This window comes from Suncus etruscus, chromosome 3, assembly GCF_024139225.1.
Source record: "Suncus etruscus isolate mSunEtr1 chromosome 3, mSunEtr1.pri.cur, whole genome shotgun sequence".
Taxonomy (NCBI): domain Eukaryota; kingdom Metazoa; phylum Chordata; class Mammalia; order Eulipotyphla; family Soricidae; genus Suncus; species Suncus etruscus.
Genome location: NC_064850.1, coordinates 98,558,215 through 98,564,483, shown reverse-complemented (window position 1 = coordinate 98,564,483; position 6,269 = coordinate 98,558,215). Strand labels below are relative to the sequence as shown.

General features: G+C 35.5%; 1 non-coding gene across 1 annotated transcript; it reads right to left on the bottom strand.

Annotated features, from left to right (window-relative positions):
* Positions 1-2,320: 2,320 nt before the first annotated feature.
* LOC126005206 (small nucleolar RNA SNORA51) lies at positions 2,321-2,453 on the bottom strand. Its single transcript, XR_007494376.1, has one exon. It is a non-coding gene; the product is annotated as a small nucleolar RNA SNORA51 (small nucleolar RNA).
* Between the last annotated feature and the right edge of the window lie 3,816 nt (positions 2,454-6,269).

Sequence of the window (6,269 nt, the reverse complement as noted above, 5' to 3'; positions counted from 1 at the left end):
CCTGGCTAAGCGCTCAGAAATTGCCCCTGGCTTGGGGGGACCATATGGGACGCCGGGGGATCGAACCGTGGTCCTTTCCTTGGCTAGCGCTTGCAAGGCAGACACCTTGCCTCTAGCGCCACCTCGCCGGCCCCCTGAGCTAATTATTATGATACTTAAGTAGTTTTTAGTAGACATTCCCCATAACAAAATGCAAAGGAGAGATATGGAAAAGATAATTAGTACAATTTGCATCATGCTGAATGAAGTAGTGTGAAGTTCAGGTGTTAACACTTAGTAACAGGTTTAGTACTTCAGAGAGTGGACAGATCTGAGACAAATTTAGGGATTTATATAAGCATAAATATGTATCTAATATAAATCTTGAAAAACTTTCTACTTTAAGATTTCTTAATAAAACTAATATCACATATATTTTAATAAATAACATTTTTTAAATTATAGTCTGAATATAACATTTCTCAACCTGGGTCATCCAAGTTTATTAAATAATAAAATGATTCATTCTATATTCTATAAAACATGATAAAATAAAATTTGCTCTTTCATCTAATTAACAGAATGATCCTTTACAATTAAAGCAATTTAGTAATTTTGTTGTTGTTGTTGTTGTTTTCGGGTCACAACCGGCAGCGCTCAGGGGTTACTCCTGGCTCTATGCTCAGAAATCGCTCCTAGCAGGCTCAGGGGATGCCGGGATTCAAACCACCATCCTTCTGCATGAAAGGCAAATGCCTTACCTTCCTGCCATCTCTCTGACCCCAATTTTCTTTATTTTTATATCTTTACTTAGACACTGTGATTACAAACATGACTGTATTTGGGTTTCACTCACAAAAAGAACACCTTCTTTCACCAGTGCAACATTCCTACCACCATGCCCCCCTCTCGTTCCACCCAACCCCCTGCCTGTATTTGAGACAGGCTTTCTACTTCTCTCACTCATTAACATTGTCATGGTAGTTGATAGGGTTAGATGTTTTTTTCTTGTTAAGTTCTGTCAGTACCTTGTATATCTTTGGTATTATCCCCTTGTCTGACAGGTAATGGGTGAGTAGTTTCTCCCATTCTGTGGGTGGATTTTGTATCCTAGGCACTATTTCCTTTGAGGTGTAGAAGCTTCTCAGCTTAATATAGTCCCATCTGTTTATCTCTGCTTCAATTTGTAAGGAGAGTGATATTTCTGCCTTGAAGATGCCTTTAGACTCAATGTCATGGAGTGTTTTACCTACCTGTTGTACTATATGTGTGTGTGTGTGTGTGTGTACCTATATATCCTATTTATATATATTCTTATGGTTTAAGATCCAATATCCAGGTCTTAAATTCATTTGTATTTGACCTTTATGCATGGTGGTAGATGAAGGTCTTTGTTCGCTTTATTGCAAGCAACTGAACAGTTGCTCCAACACCACCTGTTGAAGAGGATTTTCTTGCCTGATATTGTATATCTTGCCCCTTTATCAAAGATATATTGTATATCTGGAGCACTTTCTCTGAATAATCAAGTCTTTTCCATTGATCTGATGGTCTGTCTTTATTCTAGTACCATGAAGTTTTAATAAATATAGCTTTGTAATACAATTTAAAATTGGGGAAAGTGATGCCTTCCATACTCCTTTTCCCAAGGGTTGCTCTAGCTATTAGTGGGTGTCTATTCCAAATGAATTAAGGAGTGTTTGGTCCACTTCTTTGAAGAATGTCATGGGTATCCTTAGAATGATTGCATTAAATCTGTACAAACTCAAATATCTTGGAGTCAACGTAACTAAAGATGTGAAGGACCTATACAAAGAAAACTATAAAAACCTTTTTCAAGAAATAAAAAAGGACACAAGGAAATGGAGACACATACTCTGCTCATGCATTAGCAGGATTAATATCATTAAAATGGTCGTAGTTCCCAAAACATTGTACTATTGAACTTTTCTTGATTTTTATTTTGTTTTGTTTTGTTGTTGTTGTTGTTGTTGTTTTTGTTTTGGGACACACCCATTGACGCTCAGGGATTATTCCTGGCTCTGCACTCCGAAAGTACTCCTGGCTTGGGGAACCATATGGGACGCCGGGAGATCAAATCGTGGTTCTTTCTCGGCTAGTGCCAAGGCAGATGCCTTACTGCTTGCACCACTGCTCTGGTCCCAGACTTGTCATGACACCCTATGATGTTGAATAATTATTCATGGACCTGTATTTGGAATCACTCCTGGCAGTTTTGGGGGACCAAATGGGGTGCCTAGGATAGAACTGGAGTAACCGAAGGAAAGGCAAGTTCTTTAAAACCTGCACTACATTGCTGGCTCACTTACAGGTATTTTTTTTTTGTCCCCCAATTCACAATACATACCCGGCAAGGGTCCTGTGTTGAGGTGTATATGGGGTGCCTTTACTGTACCTCCTCTTTCTATACAGCCAGTGTAAAGAACACAGCCTGTGGTAAGAATTGGGAGGCCTTATTTTATCTTTTATTTATTTTATTATTTTTTTTTCTTCAGGGAAAACTAAAGTTGTTTTTTTTTTAAGTAAGAATTCATTTAAAGGACAAAATTGATTAACATAATGAGGTAAACTAATATAACATAATATAGTGACATAACATAACATATAATATAATTGATATAATAATAATACATGTAAGTCAAAGAAAGTTTCTGATTAAAAACACAATTTTTTTTTCCATAATGGCTTACATATCTTTCACTGTAGTATTTTGGGTACATATTCACATTGAATCAGGGGAATACCCATCACCTAATATGTCCTCTTCTCAATCAAAAATCAAATATACTGAAAATAGGCAGAGTCCTGTCTAGAGGCTTCCAACCTCAGTTTGAGAGAGGATGTGAAAAAAGTAATTAAAATACCACAACAATACACACACACACAAAAAAAATATCAAATTAAATAACCGATAAGCACCACAACAATAAAGACAGGCACCACACAATAATCTCGGTTCTGAAATCAAATCATACTCAAGTGCAAAAAGAAAGAGAAAGACAAAACAAAAAAAAATAATAAAATAATATTGGAGACATCAACCGTAATCTCCACACCAAAATAAAGACGTCAAAAAAAATAGATCATTTATTCTCCTCTTGCTGCTTTCGTGGTATGTGGAAGACTTCTACTTTATCTTGGATGGTAAAATCAGACCTGTTTCTAGAGGTCTTAGTGGCTGTGCAGATCAGGGAATGGAGTTTATGAAGTCTTTCTTTGTGGTTCTAGCAGTTATGCTTCTTCAATGTCCTTTTTTTGTTTTTTATGTGTTCTAGGTTTTTTTTTAATAATCTTGATTTTTCAAGTAATCACTTGCTTTCATCTTCAACAAACCATCACAAAATCAATGGTTGGGAGAAAAAAGTTAAATTATTCTAGACCAATAATAAGGTAAAGTAGATTCAATATTTTAAACCACCTAATGCATCTTAAAGTAATGAGTTTTCCCCTAAAGTTCAGGAAAGAAGGCAGGAAGCAGCCTTGGATGAAACAACCTTTCATCACAGGGTACATATGTACATGCACATGAGCATAGTTCATTTCAGGACAACTTATATAAGGTGTATATATTATGCACACATTTATTTTTGTTTGTTTTTGATTTTGATTTTTTAGCCATATAGTGATGCTGAGTTGCTCCTGGGGATCTTTGGTGGACCATATGGAATGCCCAGAATCAAATTCAGATGGCTGGGTGCAAGGCTAGCACCCTTTGTGCTATAATATATTTCTTAATCCAAATGTGCACATTCTTTTTTTTTTTTTTTTTTTTTGGTTTTTGGGCCACACCCGTTTGACGCTCAGGGGTTACTCCTGGCTATGTGCTCAGAAATCGCCCCTGGCTTGGGGGGACCATATGGGACGCCGGGGGATCGAACCGCGGTCCTTCCTTGGCTAGCGCTTGCAAGGCAGACACCTTACCTCCAGCGCCACCTACCCGGCCCCAAATGTGCACATTCTTGAGAAATAGAAAAACACTAAAATAGTTGATAGAAGTCAGAATACTTGAGAGAAATCTAATGCAGATATAGTAGAATATTCTTGTATTTCTTGTGTCTATGAGTATCAGTTCTGTACAAAGAGCAGTCCAGTTTGGAAACAGATTTTGTTTCCTTTTCAACATTGTGACATTATTAGAGGACTGTTGTACTGAAAAATAGCCTCAGCTACTGTGCTGATATTTCAAAGCTGATGCTACTGGTTTTTAAAAGAAAATTTTTATCATGGCAGAGTACAAATTACCAAACAATCATCTTCCTATAAATTACCCTATTCCTCTAGAGTCTAGAGTAAAATCATTATCCCAATCCTCATCTCAGAATAAAACAAGAAATATCAATATAATTAAAAGAATATATATAATACACTAGGGCCAAAGTGAGAGCAGAATGGGTATAGTGCTTGCATTGCATGTAGCCAACCAGGCTTCAATCATGTGCATCCCATGTGGTCTTAACCTACCCAATCACCAGCCCAGCAGGAGTAATGCCTGATTGCAGAGGCAGTACTAAGTTCTGAACACTGCCAGATTTTGTATAAAAACAAACAAACAAAATAATATATTTTACACTAATATAAAAAACAAGATAAGTTAAAATAAGCATTATTAACATATTGCTAACAACTAGTTATTCTAAGTAAATGGAAGTATTCAAAAACATCATAGAAAATAATGCAACAAATAATAAACAGTAATAAGAATAATAAAAATGTTATTCCAAGAATGTAATAAATACTAAAGAGAGAAATAGAGACTGTAGATTCAGACCTTTCTAAAATATTAGTTCTAAGAGGAAAAATTAGCTAATGCAATGAGATCAGGTTAATCTATATTTGAAACAATAATGCTTAAGAATTTATAAAAGACATTTTTGCAATAGTTTCCAGAGACAAAGAGAGGAGGGCTAGAAGGTCCAGCTCACAACATGAAGCTCACTACAAAGAGTGGTGAGTGCAGTTCGAGAAATAACTACACTGAGAACTATCAAAACAATGTGAATGAATAAGGTAAGTGGAAAGCCTGTCTAGAGTACAGGTGGGGGTGGGGTGGGAGGAGGGAGATTTGGGACATTGGTGTTGGGAATGTTGCACCGGTGAAGGGAGTTCTTATCTTAACTTATTCTTATCTTCAGGTTATCCTTGTGTATAACCTACCCACCAACAATAAAGTTCTATATTATTTAGATGCATAGCTGGAATAAATATTGGTCAATTAGGAATGCAGCAATTTTCACCATTGAACTTTGTTTTCTTCAGAACTGTTGAATCTGTATGACCCTTAAGATTAAGAGCATAGTAAGTTTTATGTGAATTCAAGTAACTTCTAGTAACTTAGTGTAACTTCTAGCATTTATATGGACTCACTCACTAGGCAATAACCATGAAATTCACAATGTTCAGCTCGTTAGCGATAAGCTAATAATTGCATTTTCCATTGCAATTATATCATTTACATATAAAATAGTTTTCACTAACCTATCACATAGAAAAATCAAACTATCAGACTATTTTGAATCCTGCTGGTTTATACCACCACTAGTAAAATTTGATTTATTTGGAGAAAGGTTAAGTAGTTTAGATATTGTCATGACATTCTCTTATATATAGTCAAGATGAAAACCACTGACCAATTATAAGAAGATACTAGCTAAGAAATGTGAAGATAAGTTATTTTCTTCCTGACACATGACAAATAGAATCTAAAGTTCTTTTTCTCTTCTAAACAGAACCATCAACTTTCAAGCGTCAATCTGTGTGTTCATAAGTGCTGTAAACATTTGTAAAATCTCAATTTATGCTATTCTTTCTTGCAAAGCTCCAGATATGTTTAACCTTATAAACTAACAGAATAATGAGGCTGCTGCGTACATAGATTTCTTTGTTTTCAAGCAATGTTAGATAGTGCCAACAGGATAAATCTGTCAATGATGTCTCCTTTTAAGAGTACTTAAGGACTGAGGAAACTGTAAACCGTTTTTTCACTTGAGCAAACAGAAAGTTGTCATTTTTTTTTCCTTCTCTACTTGGCAGTTTTTTCTAGTAATGAATTCACATGATGTGTTTATTTACACAATGTGATCCTGCAGTCTTAAATTAAATATTTCTCTAAAACAATCAAACATGGCAAACTGTCAAAGTCATCAAACCTGGTTGATAATTCCATTCGCAATATTTTTCCTTCTTTATTGAGACTTACTAGAATAGAGACATATAACCATGTTCTTAGCCATAGGAGTATATTAAAAACATCCAAAATTAGACTTACAGAA